Here is a 21,629-nt window from a genome sequence, read left to right on the forward strand (position 1 = left end):
GTACATAATAGAACTTGTAATTACTTTGTTTATAGAGAATTGGGACAATTTCCACTAGCTATTATAAGAAAGCTGAGAATTTTTAAATATTGGCTAAACCTTGGTAGTACCAGTAATTGCATTCTAAAAGCTGTGTACGAGGAAATGTATGAGTATGGAGATATTTGGCTAACGAATATTAAGCAGGAATTAGATACGCTTGGGCTAAGTTATATGTGGAAATCGACCCATACCCATATCAGTTTTTATTACATAATTAAAGAAAGAATATTTGATCTATTTAAACAAAAATCCTACAGTTTAATAACAGCGTCGCGAAAAGGATCACTGTATAAACACTTAATAAAGGAATATCAATTACAAACATATCTGACGAAGCTAATTGATTCACGTAATATAAAAGAAATAACGAAAATGAGAATTTGTGCACACAGGCTAAATATTGAAGCTGGTAGGTACAAAAATATCGAGAGAACACAAAGAGTATGTACATTATGTAATATTAATGAGATTGAGGGTGAGTTTCATTTTATTCTTCAGTGTCCACGATACGAAACTTTAAGAAATAGATTTATTAAGAAATACTACTCCAAGAACCCCAGTGTGTTTAAACTAATACAGCTATTGTCAACTACAAACAATAAGGAGATAAATAACCTTGGCAAATACTTAATACATGCGAACAAAATGAGGGATATCAGGCGCGGATCCAGGATTTTTAAATAGGGGGGGGGCCGAGGGCGCGAAGCGCCCGAGATTCCTCGGGGGGGGGGGTCCGGGGGCATCCTCCCCCACGAAATTTTGAAATTTAAGTGGCCTGAAACGCAATTTCCTCGCATCTGAGTAACAAAACAGCTATATTAACGTATGTTTTTGGTATTGTCATACTGTTTTTGTTATCTTCAAAATTGGGAAATAAGTGCATTTTTGTGTAATTCCACTCAGTGTATGCTATAGTTAAAAAATAATAATAACTTGACCCCAAAAATGGGGGGGGGGGCCGGGGCCCTTGCCCCCCCCCCCCCCCTAAATACGCGCCTGGATATGCTATTACTACAAACTTAATATATCTATATTTGTGTAACCCATATTGCCGATTGTTTATATATAGATATAGATGGATTGTTTTATCGGTATGTGTATGTATTTCTGTAAGTCATTCTCCACCATTGTTCCGCACTATTGTACATAATACTGTATTTCATTGTTATAATGCTGATAAGTTGGAAAACTTAACGCAATAAAGAACTTGAACTTGAATAACCTACCAACCCAATCACGTTCCCAGCGGAAGACCCCGAACGCTCGTCGCTAACCGCTTTTATTTGTCTCTCACTGCAGTGCAGCCGTCTCCCATTGGCTGGAGATCACTGCCCTCGCAATGCACGTGCGACCGTATAATACACATAATGAAATGTATTGCAGCCAGTAAAAATAACCCAGACTTTCCACTAGTCTATTTCATTACAGACAATAATAGACTTTCCACTGGTCTGTTACATACATAACCGACAATTGTATTAAGTTGTAAACAGAGCGGGCATTTACGACTGTTGCCGATTTTGTAGGTCCCCGATTCATTTATTGAATCTGACAAATCGACTAGATTCCAGTGTTATCAATTGTTATGAAATCGGCGTTTCAAAGACAACTCAGACAGTGGTTGGGAACTAAATTAGACCTTCTACTACTGTCTACAGTTAAGTTGTTAACGTTAAAGTTTGTTTTGTTTAACGACACCACCGGAGCACATTGATTAATTAATCACCAGCTATTGGATGTCATACATTTGGTAATTCTAACCAGTTATCAGAGGAAACCCGCTACATTTTTCCTAATACAGCAAGGGATCTTTTATATGCACTTTCCAACAGACAGGAAAGAACACCACAGTTGAGTTGATCTCACTGTAATCCCAATATCTGACGTCAGAGTTAGGAAAGTGTGCGCAGTTTGGATGCACAGTCCGCCTACGTGACGACCGTTACATTGAAGTAAAATAGGTATATTTTCAGTTTGCTGTATGCAAAAAGCAATCAAAGGCAATATACCAGGACTACGACACACTTCCGGCTTTAGCCATAATGCTTTTTTGTGTTGTTTTGTTTATGTATTTTATTTTTTGTTTTGTTGTTTCCTTTTTTTTTTTGGAACGTTGTTCAATACATATTTATCAAATAGGTGTGAAATATCACGTTCAGTATTATGTTACAGCAGCTTAAATACCTGAAACAGCTTCATAAATAATTTTAACATTAACAAAGACGCGAAATAAAAATAAATTTTTAAAGCAAATAAAAAAATACCTAAAAGCAAAATGAAGAATATTCTGTTTAGAATATCAATACATTTTCCATAAAAACATAGAAGTCTATTTGACACACGTGAAGACAAAGTTAAACGCTTCAAAGAAACTGGCACGTATGTGTTAAGTCTGTTTGTAGACTATAAATAAATCACTGGAATTAAGGCAAGGCGCTCCAATCATGGGCAATAAAGCTATTACCGTGAGGCGCGATTCAATCTGGGGATTTCCGACTGGAGAGCACGGTCAGCTTGCATACGAGATTGGCACACAGACCTGTAGGCGATAAGAGACCACTTCACTTTGTCAACAGCTAACGGAAATTGGCCGAGGAATGAAATCCCAAGAAACTCTGAAAACAGGTAGATAACCTCCCTATGTGCACCAACAAATGGACTGGTTTAAAAAAAAATAATCTATCAAAATCATATTAAATTATTCATCATTATATTCAGTTAATGTTCAAGCACGCTGCCATGGGTACACGTTTTGGTTGAGCGGACTGGCTGTCTTCGGGAAGGACTTGGGTCTGCTGAACCCATCCCTAGGTAGATCACGTATCCAGCCCTGTGAAGCTGGCATTGGACTATGACCCAGCACCTCCCAACCTTAAACCATGTACGTTAACCGTTACGACGTCACAGTGAATAAACGATGAGCTGATCGATGCATATTTGGTTCAAATTCACCTGAATACAAGCCTTTCTACATCAGACTGGTATCGTGTAAAGAACTGACTAGAACAACGAATCTAAATTTAAATATAGTTTCTCAGGTACGATTTTTAAATGGTACTATTGTTTCGATCCTTTTAATTTCTGTAAACGTATTCATTTCATTGGATGATATGGCTGTGGCAACTAAGTTATCACCTAGAAGTAGCCAGATGGATATCTTTAAATTATTACCATTTGGGTGTTGATAGACAAACGTTTCCTTTATGCCTTTTTTTTTCATTTCTCTTTCTTTTCTCCCCTCTATGTTCGTTTTAAATTTAATGTAGACACCATATCACACACGCACACGCACACGCACACGCGCGCACACACACACACACACGCGCGCACACACACACACACACACACACACACACACACATAAACATGTATATATGAAATATCATACAACTTTAATCTTACAATTAGTTATACATGTACACACAATCATGTTATAATTTTATGATTATTGTACATTGTAAGACAATGATTCAAGGCACCCCGACCTTGATATTGCCAGTGATCTGCGGTAATAAAAAGAAAAAAAAAGAGAAAAAATTATTAGTGTGATACCATAAATAAGGCATGATGTTCTCTTCAATGGAAGTGTAACTAACACAATTAAGTTCCTAAATTGGTATGTTACTGATGAGAAAGAGTATACCACTGGCCATGATTTCCGAGGCATCAGAAGCTTGTCCATCAGATACGAACATACAACCTGGATGCTTAGTTTTTGGACCATGTTGACCACAGTGAAAGTTGTTAACATTGTTAAGACATACACACGATAAAATCAACAAATAGTTCTTGATTTTAGAAAATCAGTTTAAATAAAAAGGCTTTCATTCACATTTCTGAACAACCCACAGATCAATAATACTTATAAGATTGAAATAATAACCTAAACTCTCAAAATGCATTACTTACATGATACAACCCCCCCCCCCCCCCCCCCCCCCCCCCGAGCACTGATGTTATAATTATCTTCTGTACTCGCATGTACCCGAGATACGTGGCATTATTTACAGCCGCATTAGAACTAGTAATCATCATCTAGCCACTGGAACTGACAGATGGCAGACTGTTGAATGAATGAATGCATGAATGCATGAATGAATGAATGAATGCATGAATGTTTAACGACACCCCAGCACGAAAAATACATCGGCTATTGGGTGTCAAAATATGGTAAATGTAAATCAGAACAGATTTTTGAAATAAAAGCTACAATACCACCCCTCTGTAACATCGCCTCAGGCAATGGGTTCCATTGCTTATTCCATTCTCCACATTTAACTAACTGAAGAACTACACTTGTAAAAACAAAAGTTTTACTTTATACCCAACACTGTCAGAGTAAGTCAGCTATTTAACCTGAAACATCTGTCAGTTATAAAAACAATTATGTGCATTTATCAAGTTGACAAGTTGAAAACAGTTATCCATCGTAAAGATACTTATTTGTATATTTGAGTATATACACAAGCCATCCGTTTTGGGGTGGTTTTTTGGCTAGTATTAACAAAATGTCCCTACTCACTTTCAATCGGTCAAAATGAGCCGGACTGAAATATTTTCAACGTGTACTTCAATCATTCGCCACACAATATTAGTTATAATCCATGTACAAATGCGTAGTGATTCGTTTGAAACCCTATTGATGTGTTTGGTGGTAGTGCAAATATGAATAAACGTTATCCAGAATTGGGCGGTTTCGTTTAATTCGGGTAACAATCAGCCTGCCCTCCTCCTACCTCGAAAACAATGGGAGCCCGTACGCCTATGACGTAATAGAAACAACCCCAAAAGACACGAGGCAGTGAAAGCGTCACGTGCTCGGTGAGAGCCGGTAGAGGGCAGCGAATCATAGCAATTTGTTTTGGGTTTTAGCCAATCTTTAATTTACACAGCAACATTACAAATGCATTTATGTATTAAATTGTTATATATGACTGTATAACATTATTATACCACCAATTAGATATATGTACTTGTATATAAATTATATCACTTTGATGTAAGGCCATGAATTCAAGGCTCCCCCACTTTGACATGGTCAGAACGGACTGGGGGAAAAAAGAAAAGAAAAAGAAATTCTCTTCATTTTTGTTCTGTCGCACCTGTATTGAAACGTTCTCACCTGCACGCTATACGCTGTCCGATATAATTAGCGACATTGACAGCTAAATGGAACGGATCTGTCAGGGGAAGAACGTTGACCAATGTGGGGATCAGCCTGCTAAGTCCCAACAAGAGATAATGAACACATTTCTGTCTATCTCAGTGGGAAATAGCAGGAGAGTTTTCACTTGTCCTTAAAGGATTTCGTTCGCAGCGGAAATATCCGATTCTAATAAAACTCTGATTATGAATTGATCACTGCCTCGGCGGCCGATTAACTGCGACCGTCACCTCTTCACTTCTCTGTGGGAAGAAAATAGTTATTTTTCTAGGTAATACTAAACTGACACTAAATTACTCCGCACAGAATGCAAACAGCCATACTGTATATAGGGAAACTGAGCTTCGAAGGCGAGACACCCGAGTCGTACGAGGGCGATCGATCCTACGATCCAATGCGCCCCAGGTTGGCGTGGTGCCACCAAACTACATCCAGTGTTGAGAGTTGACAGAGCCTGCAGCGGTCGAGGAGTCTACTGCAGCTGTCAGGTGACAGCCCAGAAGACAGATAGAAGGACACTGACAGAACAGAAATGAAATATGAAATTGAATTTCCATTAAGCTGGTGGAAATGACACGTGGACATAATAAGGAAACAGAGTGCAGGAGCAGGTCAGCCTCTAACTGGACAGGGAACCTGTCCAACATGAACGCCCACCATTCTCAACACGATGGGGTGGGATGCCGCTCAGTCACAGAACGCCCACCATTCTCAACACGATGGGGTGGGATGCCGCTCAGTCACAGAACGCCCACCATTCTCAACACGATGGGGTGGGATGCCGCTCAGTCACAGAACGCCCACCATTCTCAACACGATGGGGTGGGATGCCGCTCAGTCACAGAACGCCCACCATTCTCAACACGATGGGGTGGGATGCCGCTCAGTCACAGAACGCCCACCATTCTCAACACGATGGGGTGGGATGCCGCTCAGTCACAGAACGCCCACCATTCTCAACACGATGGGGTGGGATGCCGCTCAGTCACAGAACGCCCACCATTCTCAACACGATGGGGTGGGATGCCGCTCAGTCACAGAACGCCCACCATTCTCAACACGATGGGGTGGGATGCCGCTCAGTCACAGAACGCCCACCATTCTCAACACGATGGGGTGGGATGCCGCTCAGTCACAGAACGCCCACCATTCTCAACACGATGGGGTGGGATGCCGCTCAGTCACAGAACGCCCACCATTCTCAACACGATGGGGTGGGATGCCGCTCAGTCACAGAACGCCCACCATTCTCAACACGATGGGGTGGGATGCCGCTCAGTCACAGAACGCCCACCATTCTCAACACGATGGGGTGGGATGCCGCTCAGTCACAGAACGCCCACCATTCTCAACACGATGGGGTGGGATGCCGCTCAGTCACAGAACGCCCACCATTCTCAACACGATGGGGTGGGATGCCGCTCAGTCACAGAACGCCCACCATTCTCAACACGATGGGGTGGGATGCCGCTCAGTCACAGAACGCCCACCATTCTCAACACGATGGGGTGGGATGCCGCTCAGTCACAGAACGCCCACCATTCTCAACACGATGGGGTGGGATGCCGCTCAGTCACAGAACGCATTCTCACACATGGGATCTCAACACGCCCACCATTCTCAACACGGGGTGGGATGCCGCTCAGTCACAGAACGCCCACCATTCTCAACACGATGGGGTGGGATGCCGCTCAGTCACAGAACGCCCACCATTCTCAACACGATGGGGTGGGATGCCGCTCAGTCACAGAACGCCCACCATTCTCAACACGATGGGGTGGGATGCCGCTCAGTCACAGAACGCCCACCATTCTCAACACGATGGGGTGGGATGCCGCTCAGTCACAGAACGCCCACCATTCTCAACACGATGGGGTGGGATGCCGCTCAGTCACAGAACGCCCACCATTCTCAACACGATGGGGTGGGATGCCGCTCAGTCACAGAACGCCCACCATTCTCAACACGATGGGGTGGGATGCCGCTCAGTCACAGAACGATCACATTCTCAACACGATGGGGTGGGATGCCGCTCAGTCACAGAACGCCCACCATTCTCAACACGATGGGGTGGGATGCCGCTCAGTCACAGAACGCCCACCATTCTCAACACGATGGGGTGGGATGCCGCTCAGTCACAGAACGATCACATTCTCAACACGATGGGGTGGGATGCCGCTCAGTCACAGAACGCCCACCATTCTCAACACGATGGGGTGGGATGCCGCTCAGTCACAGAACGCCCACCATTCTCAACACGATGGGGTGGGATGCCGCTCAGTCACAGAACGCCCACCATTCTCAACACGATGGGGTGGGATGCCGCTCAGTCACAGAACGCATTCTCACACGATGGGGTGGGATGCCGCTCAGTCACAGAACGCCCACCATTCTCAACACGATGGGGTGGGATGCCGCTCAGTCACAGAACGCCCACCATTCTCAACACGATGGGGTGGGATGCCGCTCAGTCACAGAACGCCCACCATTCTCAACACGATGGGGTGGGATGCCGCTCAGTCACAGAACGCCCACCATTCTCAACACGATGGGGTGGGATGCCGCTCAGTCACAGAACGCCCACCATTCTCAACACGATGGGGTGGGATGCCGCTCAGTCACAGAACGCCCACCATTCTCAACACGATGGGGTGGGATGCCGCTCAGTCACAGAACGATCACATTCTCAACACGATGGGGTGGGATGCCGCTCAGTCACAGAACGCCCACCATTCTCAACACGATGGGGTGGGATGCCGCTCAGTCACAGAACGCCCACCATTCTCAACACGATGGGGTGGGATGCCGCTCAGTCACAGAACGATCACATTCTCAACACGATGGGGTGGGATGCCGCTCAGTCACAGAACGATCACATTCTCAACACGATGGGGTGGGATGCCGCTCAGTCACAGAACGCCCACCATTCTCAACACGATGGGGTGGGATGCCGCTCAGTCACAGAACGATCACATTAACGGCTGTGATGGAGGGGAGGCGGGACGTGGCCCAGTGGTAAAGCGCTCGCTTAATACGCGATCGGTTTCGGATCGATCCCAGTCGGTGGGTCCACTGGGCTATTTCTCGTTCCAGCCAGTGCACCACGACTGGTATATAAAAGGCCGTGTCTGTGGGATGGTGCATATACATATAAACGATCCCTTGCTATTAATGGAAAACTGTAGCGAGTTTACTCCCAAAACTATGTCAAAATTACCAATTGTTTGACATCCAATAGCCGATGATTAATAAATATGCTCTAGTGGTATTGTTAAACAAAACAAAATTTTCTAAAAGTTGTGGTATATACTGTCATGTCTATCAGAAAGTGCGTATAAAAAATAATTTGTGTTTTATCGCTAAAGTCAGTGTATATGATGGCAGCGAGTTTTCACTCTTGTGCCCCAGTTACACTGAGAGATACGACAACTCAGGACAATTTACGATCGTCTGCGACTGCGGATCGCGGGTATTGGTAGAAAAATCGTGTGACAAGTCATCAGTGGTCATGGATGGTCTTGGGTGGTGGCATGACCGAAATCAGTCGCAGCGAGGTTTTCGAACATGTTCAAAAACCTGGCTGCGACCGATTTGATCGTATCTTGTCGTAGGAACGTCGGCGGTGCTCGTACGATGGTCTTGCCACAGGTATTGGGCGGTCTTACAATTGCTCGCGCGGTTTGTCGGGGTACTGTACGACCGTCGCACCATCGTCGCGCGATTATGAATGACTGTTGGATGACGATGCTTGACTAGTTGTGCGCCTAGTCGTACATTGTCGCGCATTGTCGTGCAACGGTCGTACAATAGTGTGACTGGGGCATTACTTGACCAATTATTGAAATAACTATACGTTATCTAGACACCAAATAGCCGTATTCTTAAAGCTGCTCAGATGTCATGAAATATTTCCTTCATTTCCTTTCTTACATCAGCTGTGGTTCATCATCTATTTAGTACGTGACCGTGCAGCCTGTCAGTCTTGTCAGTATTCACGTTTGATTAGATGAAGAGTCGATTTTTTAAACAGATTTTCTTCAGCACCTACAACACTTTTGGCGTGACTCTTGTCTATATATGGCATCCAAAGCGACGTGCTACGGTCCGCATATAGATATTGCAGTCCGTGTAGATATTGCAGTCATTGCAGTCCGTGTAGATATTGCAGTCATTGCAGCCCGTGTAGATATTGCAGTCATTGCAGCCTGTGTAGATATTGCAGTCATTGCAGCCCTTGTAGATATTGCAGTCCGTGTAGATATTGCAGTCATTGCAGCCTGTGTACATATTGCAGTCCGTGTAGATATTGCAGTCATTGCAGTCCGTGTAGATATTGCAGTCCGTGTAGATATTGCAGTCATTGCAGTCCGTGTAGATATTGCAGTCATTGCAGCCCGTGTAGATATTGCAGTCCGTGTAGATATTGCAGTCATTGCAGTCCGTGTAGATATTGCAGTCATTGCAGTCCGTGTAGATATTGCAGTCATTGCAGCCCGTGTAGATATTGCAGTCCGTGTAGATATTGCAGTCATTGCAGTCCGTGTAGATATTGCAGTCATTGCAGTCCGTGTAGATATTGCAGTCATTGCAGCCCGTGTAGATATTGCAGTCATTGCAGTCCGTGTAGATATTGCAGTCCGTGTAGATATTGCAGTCATTGCAGCCCGTGTAGATATTGCAGTCCGTGTAGATATTGCAGTCATTGCAGCCCGTGTAGATATTGCAGTATGTGTAGATATTGCAGTCCGTGTAGATATTGCAGTCATTGCAGCCCGTGTAGATATTGCAGTATGTGTAGATATTGCAGTATGTGTAGATATTGCAGTCCGTGTAGATATTGCAGTCATTGCAGCCCGTGTAGATATTGCAGTATGTGTAGATATTGCAGTCATTGCAGCCCGTGTAGATATTGCAGTATGTGTAGATATTGCAGTCCGTGTAGATATTGCAGTCATTGCAGCCCGTGTAGATATTGCAGTATGTGTAGATATTGCAGTCATTGCAGTCCATTGCAGTATGTGTAGATATTGCAGTCCGTGTAGATATTGCAGTCATTGCAGCCCGTGTAGATATTGCAGTATGTGTAGATATTGCAGTGTAGATATTGCAGTCATTGCAGTCCGTGTAGATATTGCAGTCCGTGTAGATATTGCAGTCATTGCAGCCCGTGTAGATATTGCAGTCCGTGTAGATATTGCAGTCATTGCAGCCCGTGTAGATATTGCAGTATGTGTAGATATTGCAGTCCGTGTAGATATTGCAGTCATTGCAGCCCGTGTGTAGATATTGCAGTATGTGTAGATATTGCAGTCATTGCAGTCCGTGTAGATATTGCAGTATGTGTAGATATTGCAGTCATTGCAGTCCGTGTAGATATTGCAGTCCGTGTAGATATTGCAGTCCGTGTAGATATTGCAGTCATTGCAGCCCGTGTAGATATTGCAGTATGTGTAGATATTGCAGTCCGTGTAGATATTGCAGTCATTGCAGCCCGTGTAGATATTGCAGTATGTGTAGATATTGCAGTATGTGTAGATATTGCAGTCCGTGTAGATATTGCAGTCATTGCAGCCCGTGTAGATATTGCAGTCCGTGTAGATATTGCAGTCATTGCAGCCCGTGTAGATATTGCAGTATGTGTAGATATTGCAGTCCGTGTAGATATTGCAGTCATTGCAGCCCGTGTAGATATTGCAGTATGTGTAGATATTGCAGTCATTGCAGTCCGTGTAGATATTGCAGTATGTGTAGATATTGCAGTCCGTGTAGATATTGCAGTCATTGCAGCCCGTGTAGATATTGCAGTATGTGTAGATATTGCAGTCCGTGTAGATATTGCAGTCATTGCAGCCCGTGTAGATATTGCAGTATGTGTAGATATTGCAGTCATTGCAGCCCGTGTAGATATTGCAGTATGTGTAGATATTGCAGTCCGTGTAGATATTGCAGTCATTGCAGTCCGTGTAGATATTGCAGTCCGTGTAGATATTGCAGTCATTGCAGCCCGTGTAGATATTGCAGTATGTGTGATAGAGTATTGCAGTCCGTGTAGATATTGCAGTCCGTGTAGATATTGCAGTCATTGCAGTCCGTGTAGATATTGCAGTCCGTGTAGATATTGCAGTCATTGCAGCCCGTGTAGATATTGCAGTCCGTGTAGATATTGCAGCCCGTGTAGATATTGCAGTCCGTGTAGATATTGCAGTCATTGCGGCCCGTGTAGATATTGCAGTCATTGCAGCCCGTGTAGATATTGCAGTATGTGTACATGTTGCAGCCCGTGTAGATATTGCAGTATGTGTAGATATTGCAGTCCGTGTAGATATTGCAGTCACTGCAGCCCGTGTAGATATTGCAGTATGTGTACATGTTGCAACCCGTGTACATATTGCAGCCCGTGTAGATATTGCAGCCCGTTGCATGCAAAACGCAAGGTCTCACTCCTGGAGTAGCAATAGTGACATAATCGTTACACACGTTACACTCGATCTATTGATGTTGCTTTTTTATTATCTCTTCCCCCTATTTCATTTCGTTTATACTTATGTTCTTGCTTATATCTAATTAAGGTTCATGCACACACCTCAGCTGTTTGGGCTGTTCATGCACACACCTCGGCTGTTTGGGCTGTTCATGCACACACCTCAGCTGTTTGGGCTGTTCATGCACACACCTCAGCTGTTTGGGCTGTTCATGCACACACCTCGGCTGTTTGGGCTGTTCATGCACACACCTCGGCTGTTTGGGCTGTTCATGCACACACCTCAGCTGTTTGGGCTGTTCATGCATACACCTCGGCTGGTTGGGCTGTTCATGCACACACCTCGGCTGTTTGGGCTGTCTATTGAAGACCTGCCAATCTTAAGTCCGATGGTTTAACCATTAGACCACCGAGGCCGGTTATTGTTGTTGTTGTTTTTGAGCTAATTGTATACCATATGTGCTGAATTTCATGTTTGCTATTTTTCATTTCAAATGTGATTGAAAGAAAATGTGTTTTAATTCAGCATTGGAAATGACGGCACGCCATTGTACGTCTTTTGTGCCAATCTATCCGACAGCAGAAATAACTGAAAGTTGGGTGGTTCATTTTCTGTGTAGGCTGATTATATAGACTATGTGCCAATTAAATGTGATATAATGTCCGTAGTTCATGTAATGGAACCTGTCAAAAACCGGATTTCATTAACTTGAAAATATTTCGATCTGTCTTTTATAGCTACTCGTTAAGTAGCGATGCAGAATATAAACTGGTAAAGAGTACATTTCCGGTTCTCCTGCAGTTAGACAAAAAACGCATTATTGGAGTCAAATGTCGTATCTCTGCGGTCACCGAGCAACGTGTAGTAAGAGAGTGGGCAGCAGGATGCGTTCTGTCAGCTCTAATGTGCTGAACTAATATCAAACACTCACGCAAAGCTTTCATTTCAGACTGTAGCTTTTCGAAAACAGTCTTCCTACACATTTTAATTTTTTCGTATTTTTTAAAGATATTTTTAAATGTAAATACGTGAAGCAGTTGTAATTATGAGTGGCTGTTTTAAAAATATATACAGATGACTGGCGGTGTCAGGTACCATCTAGTGTCTTCACGAGTACTCGAGCACAGGCCGAGTCTAGCAAGACTCGAGTTCGTTCACAGGACTCAGTACCCGTAAAAAGGTGGAAGACAATGATCAGCTATAATACAATGGACAATGTAGGACAATAATTTTAACAGTAAATAATCAACGATATAAGTTATACAATAGTTATATGTTCAGCACTGGAATTAAGATGCATAATGCTATTTTAGTTTATTCCTTGATGATTAATCTCATCATCATCTAGTGTACGTGTCGGGTGATCGGGTCCGGGTCGAATACTCGTGTCCAATATTTTGGACGTGGAGGCCCTAGTAACATCTACAGAGAATTGGTATGGTGTATCCGTGACGTTATGATCTGACGTTGAACTCAGTCAGTCAACTGACCAACGGATAATTATGTCAATCGGTCAGTGAATTAATCGTCTTGCCTTGACGTCGACAAAAGGCGAAGTACAGGACAGACATGGACATAGGACATTAATTGTTGTCAATTATTGGCCGATTTGTGGTGCTATGCACATGAATTAAATTTTCTTACTAATCTGGTTAAATCAAACAGAATAACATTTCTAAAAGATAAATCAGTGGAACTTATTTCATTGATTTACCTATTAGAAATAAAAGATCTCTCTCTCTCTCTCTCTCTCTCTCTCTCTCTCTCTCTCTCTCTCTCTCTCTCTCTCTCTCTCTCTCTCTCTCTCTCTCTGTGTCTCTCTCTATTTCTTTTGTTTTTACAAAACACCACAAGCACAGCAACAAAAACATTTTGGACAAATACAATTATATTGATGCTGATTAAATTAAAGGTGAAGCCGCAGTATCTTCACTTCGGACTGGGACTACTTGATGGAGTGCGTCGTATTCTCCGTGTCGTCAGTTGAGCTATCTCGGTATCACCCTAGCCCGAAGAACACGGAACCTGCAGACAGACAAACAGACAGACAGACAGACATGATTTTTTTTATGTCTCATCTTATAAACACAATAATAAAATGTATTCTAATACATATGTCATATAAGCCTTCTTTCCATTGGTTAATGTTCGTGATAAATCGGACGATAGAAGGAAAGAAGTAAATGTTTTATTTAACAACGCACTCAACACATTTTATTTACGGTTATATGGTGTTAGACATATGGTTAAGGACCACACAGATATAGAGATAGAATACCCGCTGTCGCTACTTCATGGGTTACTCTTTTCGATTAGCAACAAGGGATCTTTTATATGGATCATCCCACACAGAGGATAGTACATACCACAGCCTTGTTACAGCAGTTGTGGAGCACTGGCTCGAAAACCCCAGTCTCACATACACGAATTATATCCCGAATGGGCCCGATTTAAGAATTCTTGGTGATTCTTGGATATACGTACTGAGACCGTAGGGTGTTCTTGGCCTTTCGTCAGTGTTATTGAATGTTCTGGAGCGACTCACGACTGTTTTGAAAATGTTCAAAACTGTTGGGAGTAATCGTGAATAAAGTTGAAATCGTAACTCAATCTTACGAATTCTTGAGGGCATCGTGCGTAACCGTAGTATGTTCATAGATGCATTCGGGATATTCGTGGTTAAGCGTGGGGTATTCGTAAGACTGTTGAAGGGTCTTTCTCTACCTCTGGCTCTTTCTCTGCCTCTGGTTCTCCACGGGTACGCTGGCTCTTCCCTCGTCCCTTGCGGCCGGTTGCTGACTTCTTAAAGAGCGGCATGGTGATGTTCCCTGCATGCAGGCAGAACGTCGACTGAAATCTGGCCTGTTCGGCAGCCTTCATATAGGCGTCTTGCTGCAGTCGTACTGGTTCTTTAGGGAGTCGTACTGATGCGTGTAGCAGTCGTGCGGATTCGTAGGCGTGTCGTAGTAATTCTTGACGCGTTTCGAATTAATCCTCATGATTCGTAGCGTATTCGGGAAGACATCCTAGGGGACATGTAGTAGGTCGTCCCGATTCGTAATGAATCGGGTTCAAGATCGTAATGGTATCGTATTAGTTTTTGCAGCAGTCGTAACCATTTGTACGCAGTTCGGGAAAGAAGCCGAATCATGCAAATTTTGCCAAACAATCGGGAGCAATCGGGGCTGCATAGGATCGTGTATATTCCTGGACATTCGGGGTATAATTCGTGTATGTGTGACTGGGACCAAAGAGAAATAGCCCAATGGGCGAGTGCTTTACCACTGGGCTACGTACCGTCCCCAAATCGGACGATAGATGTACACTGTCACGGGCAACCAGGATTTATCACGATGACAAAATTATTTCTTGGCATTGTAATTTTTAACACTTCGTCAGCAGCAATGAACATCCGCCTTCCTCGAGTAAAGTCCGGTTCCTGATCGATCACAGCAGCCAATTTGAAAATGTGTCTTTCTGCTATTCTACTCTGTTCTCAAACTGGCAGAAGCAGGTTAATCAGAAATAATTGTATCACAATCTGAAGTACACCATTTTTGTTTGGAGCATACGTTTTGGGACAATAAAATTGATAAAGATGACTTCGTAAATGCAGTTTTAAACAACATTAACTGCTTTACAATATCACAAAATTTTGAAAAACTCGCAGCAATAATACTTTCCATTTCGTGAATGAATATTATTTTATGTATTTATAAAACAATAAGTGAAAATATGTTAGTAAAAGTTATAAAATTAAAGACCTACCCCATCAACATGGTTCTTGTCCAATATTAATCCTCACGAATTTCTCGAAATAATTCTATATGAGGTTGAAACAGGTTCACAGATGTAAAATCCAATCATAGGCATACGTTTTGCAACAAAAATTAACAGCAAACGAAATTATGTGTTTGGTGTATCCTGTATTACAACAAATCAAGTTCAAAATACAATGCTAATAAATTTGCCTTTGTTTCGCTCCTAAGACAGTGACGTCGTGTCAAAGGAACGGAAAACAAATTATTATCCACATGGTTCAACATAACCGAGTTAATAATAATCATACGAAACACACGTATAATAACAAGTGTAATGACGTAATTTTGGGAAGTGACGTCATAACATGATTATTCTGTAATGTACGAATCCAGAAGGCCTCTCGTTCAAGTCTCAAGAGGTCTGTTTCGTCTTCTGAACCAAGTATCAGGGGTTATTCAATTGGAATTATTTCAAAATGTTCATCTAACGAATGGTCAGGTAGATTGATATGATTGGCGACAGGGGTGTCAACTTCATGCCGAATATCATACTTGTGACAAACTGCTCTAATTCTCAGTTGGGTTTGCGTTTGTCCTACGTACTGGGTTTTTTTTTTACATAAATTACAGGCGATTAGATATACTACATTTTTTAATGTCAGTTCATGTCTGTCCAAATTTGATATTCAATCTTCGTCTGCTGACTTTTAAAAGTCGACTGCGTTTTAAGTAAGTTGTGAAGTCTACACCTGGTTTTGTCACAAGTAGTAGACGAGCCAGTGCTTATTTGAGGTGATTGGTTATGCTGAAGTTTGTATGGTTTATAGTCTTCAGTTGCCCTAAGGAGATTTTCTAAGTTTCGAACAGTTTCAGATTTAATTTTTCTTAAAAACTGTTTTGAATATCCCCTAGGTTTTAAAGCACTAAATAAAAGTGACCAAGCCTCATTGAAATTCTGTTTGGTACTCGAATTTCTGTGAAATCTAATAATCTGATATTTAACAATGCTTTTAAAGGTGTGACGTGGGTGAAAAGACTTGCAGTGGAGAAGTTGGTGTGTGTCTGTGGGTTTGAAAAACACTATGTAGTCTAGGTAACCTGATGTTTCAAACTGTGTACCTTTATAAATTGTTACATCCAAAATGTCAACTGATTTATCTGATATTGTGGCCTTAAGTTTGATATTGTGATTCTGTTTATTTAATAGCTAATTTTGTTTCTCCAAAATTCTTGTTTAGAATGTGGCCAAATGATAAATATATCGTCGAGATATCGGAGGTACAAAAGAGGTGTTTTACTCGATTTCTTTAAAGCAGCCTCTTCCCATTCGGCAACATAGATAGATGCAAAATTTGGACTAAAACGTTTGCCCATAGCACAACCACACACTTGCTGATACATACATTAATAGAATGACAGTGGCTGACCCCTTATCTGCAGGTTTTATCACAATTTTGCGGGTTTTACGTAGTTTGGTGAGAGTATGACGTTCCATGACAGAAAGATTTTGCTGATTTGTGTAAACTGTCATATCACCCACTTTTTCCCACTATCCTTTTATAAGCTTTAATGATTTCAGGATCTACTCTAGAGTTTGGGGGTAACCAGCCGGAGTTTTCCGTGAATGGGATTTTTTCTCCAGTTGAATGCCGAAAACAGTCGGCCACTTTCATTTTGTGGTGAAAACAAATGCCGTATTACACCATTGTCAAGTTTAGCCTCTAAGCCTGTTTTTGGTTGGGGGTAGGAACAAAATTCACACCCCTGTCCAGTGATGATTTTTCAGCGGATGTTAGGTTAGTGTCAGCAGTTAAGTTAACAATGTTAGTTCCTAGTCCTAAATCAGGGTGGACATTACCCTTTCCCGGCCTTAGTTTAAATTTAAGTACCTCATCCAACTGCGATAAAGTTTATTGGCAGTTGTTTCTGTCCAGTGAATGTTGAGCTGCCCAACATCAAAATCACACGCGTGATGAACAGACATAATTTTGATGTCCTTCATTATTTTTGCAGCCAAATTTATTTTGTTGAGGCAGGTCTTTTGACTAGCTCAAAGTCTGTCCGAAAAGTTAAGCTCGATAAAAAGTATTTTTGACATAGGGAAACGTTTCCGAATCGACCTTATCATGTTTCGCAACTGATTTATACATACATACATACATACATACATACGTATATATATACATATATATGCACCTTCCTACACCCGTGATAATAGTTCTCGACGACGGATTAACATTAAAAACATGGTTTTGGCAGTATTAAAAACTAAATTCTTACTAGATATTAAAACAAAACTTTGAACATTATTATGATCTCGTATTCGTTGTTTCAAAAAGTGCTAAACATATTAAATTAAAACGTACGTCACTGTACGTTACATACTCGATTTCATCTTCAACACAGTTATCACAGTTTGGCTGTTCAACAGGAAGGTTCTCATAGCGCACCGTTTCAATACTAGTGTAGTAGAGTTGTGATATGATACCAAAACGGTAACCTATACTCATGTTTCAAGGAACTATGAATCTAATGGTGTATATAAAAGAAAGTAATACATATGTTCACCACATTCACCCCAAAATATTGATACACTGAGCAACAAAAGAAACTAATTGCAAATGCCTTGTATATAAACATAATATAACTGTGTTAAGTATTATAGAGGATACTCCCCGAGTGTCTTGTGATATCATAATTTATTAGCACGAGTTGATAAAAGTATGAAATCCGAGGCTTGCCGACCAATATATGAACACGACGTGCATTATTCACCCTCACTGCCTTCTGACATGTGAAGATATGAGTGTAACCGGTTTTCTTCTGCAAACGTTAATGCGAGGCTTGCCGACCAATATATGAACACGACGTGCATTATTCACCCTCACTGGCTTCTGACATGTGAAGATATGAGTGTAACCGGTTTTCTTCTGCAAACGTTAATGCGAGGCTTGCCGACCAATATATGAACACGACGTGCATTATTCACCCCCACTGCCTTCTGACATGTGAAGATATGAGTGTAACCGGTTTTCTTCTGCAAACGTTAATGCGAGGCTTGCCGACCAATATATGAACACGACGTGCATTATTCACCCCACTGCCTTCTGACATGTGAAGATATGAGTGTAACCGGTTTTCTTCTGCAAACGTTAATGCGAGGCTTGCCGACCAATATATGAACACGACGTGCATTATTCACCCTCACTGCCTTCTGACATGTGAAGATATGAGTGTAACCGGTTTTCTTCTGCAAACGTTAATGCGAGGCTTGCCGACCAATATATGAACACGACGTGCATTATTCACCCCCACTGCCTTCTGACATGTGAAGATATGAGTGTAACCGGTTTTCTTCTGCAAACGTTAATGCGAGGCTTGCCGACCAATATATGAACACGACGTGCATTATTCACCCTCACTGCCTTCTGACATGTGAAGATATGAGTGTAACCGGTTTTCTTCTGCAAACGTTAATGCGAGGCTTGCCGACCAATATATGAACACGACGTGCATTATTCACCCCCACTGCCTTCTGACATGTGAAGATATGAGTGTAACCGGTTTTCTTCTGCAAACGTTAATGCGAGGCAACTGTGATATGATGAACTCTATTGGTTCTGGTAACGTATACTGCATGAATTAAGTTTTTCACAGTTCCTTTTGTAGCAATATTTGCCATGTCATTATATGAAAGTATGTGTCTTGGGTTACCATGAGACCTGGCACTGTTTAATATATGAATCAAGAATAATATTCTCTAATGATAGCAATGTGCAGGGGATGATATTGTCTGTCTGCTCCTCACATGCCTCACTAAATGAATGGCTTGACAGAAACATTATTTCCAAACTATTACAGAAACTTAGCAATGTATATTACTTCAACAGAATAAAGTCTCCAAATCACATCATCATGTCAACAGCAACATTTCCATGTCGAGTTTTGTGGTAGAAACTATTTAACAGCAATGGTTCCTTTAAATTAATGGAAGATTTGTGTCAAGTTGCATGCTTTTCTAAAAAGTGAACGATCCCATTGATATTTAGCCTGATTCCATTGATATTTAGCCTTTAGTCATTGAGCTATTATATACACGGTATTTGTGATCAGACGCGTTTCTTTTGTTGTTCGGCATATTCATGTATTTTTTTCTAAAATGATGATTAATATCCTCGCGGTATGGGTTTTGACGCAGATAAGCAACGATCTCGCGTAGTATAAAAATAACGATGTTTTTCTTTTTATTATTTAAGAGACATAACCTAATGTATATTTATCATTAAAATATAAAGATTAAACTCAATATATAGTGATATTTTTAGTTTTAGTTTCAGCTTACATGTCCATACTGTAATATTCTAACCTTTTTAATGCGGTATGTATTTTGACGCGGAACATCCAGATAACTCGTGAATGACCAATATTCAAGAAAAAACAACTCTAAACAACTGGAAACGATGTGTGGTGCTCCATACATTCAATATTAATAATACACGTCAAAAATAACACAGCTAAAATACATTTTAATCAGATTGTCACACGTAAACCATACAGTCCAGTGCAAACATAGTCACTATTTGTACATTGATAGGGTGGGAGTAAATTTGACAGCCATTCGAGACTTTTTTGTTTGTTTATTATTAGTATTATTCAAAACAATGTCCACTTTACATTTCATGTGAAATAGATATTATTTTAAGACGTAATATGCACTTGAACGTCGTTTAATCCTGATCCGATATAATCGTATGCAGTGCATATAAAGAGAGGACAGGGGATTCATTCGGACGTCCATAAAAATAGATTGACGCAGAGGTCATCTAATTGCCTTGCATTTATTTCAATAGTAGCAGACGACAATGTTTGTGCAGCAGATCAGCCAGATGTGTCAAATTCATTGAGAACATTTGGAGATAGAGGGATGTTTATGTATGTTTAAAAAGTGCCTTACGGAAAATAGTACTTTTAATTACATGTTTATGTATGTTTAAAAAGTGCCTTACGGAAAATAGTACTTTTAATTACATGTTTATGTATGTTTAAAAAGTGCCTTACGGAAAATAGTACTTTTAATTACATGTTTATGTATGTTTAAAAAGTGCCTTACGGAAAATAGTACTTTTAATTACATGACATTTTTTATTGTTTATACTTACCGCAAACTGGCAAATTGAAAACATTGCATTATTCTTATCAATAAAAAATACTTCAGTCAACAAAAATGTCTGCATTTGACGTCATAGTTCTTCTTTGATGACGCAGAATTGCTAGTTAAAGATAGTGCGCCAAAATACATATCGCGTTATAATACATACTGAGACGATATATAACAGCAACACATCACTATTAATAATATTGTCTGAAATGCGTCATTGGAGCTAATATTTTATACCTTACACTTTTAAATGTGATACAAACAAAGTGAGGAATAGTTAAATGGCGGCCATTTTGAATTGTGACGTCACCTAGCCAATATGGGTTACTGCCAGATTGGTCCTATATCACGTTTTACTCTACATATGATGGCCTAATGCATATAAAGTGTCATTAGTATCATATTTTGCGCTATTATGCACCAGTGTGCAATTTTGGTTTAAAAAAATTAAGTATCATAAGGTCTCCCTGTTTGCAAGTCTTTAGAGCCCGCCACTAACCCAGTAAGCCCTGCCATGCATCTCCAGTAGAACAGAAGATACACTAAATGTTTGGCATGAAACCATGGAAAAGATCGCTGTTCAAGACTGGTTTCCCAGGATTTTTACTGGGTCATTTCGAAGAATCGATGCAATTTGTACAAATATGTTTTACGAGCCATTCGGGCTCGTATGCTAGCCAAGCTAGAGAGTCCTATATGATTTTTGCGACCCTCGGTCTCCCGGACTCTCCTCAAAATCACACACTGTACCCTAACTCTACTACACTATACGTATCAGGGCAATCCTGTATCTAAATGTATGCGTATTTGACATATTTACATTGTCATATTATTCTGTGCCATATGTATTTTCAACAAGCGATACATGTGTAATTTTCCAACATTATTAGCAAAACTATTAGCATAATCTAAAAAACATTACATCAAACAAATAATCTACGTTATGGTTCTTGAGAAAAAGGCGCATGGAGTAATTTAATTTAATTTAATATAATAACGTGATTGTTTTTTTGTTGTTTTTT

This window comes from Gigantopelta aegis, chromosome 15 (genome assembly GCF_016097555.1).
Source record: "Gigantopelta aegis isolate Gae_Host chromosome 15, Gae_host_genome, whole genome shotgun sequence".
Taxonomy (NCBI): Eukaryota; Metazoa; Mollusca; class Gastropoda; order Neomphalida; family Peltospiridae; genus Gigantopelta; species Gigantopelta aegis.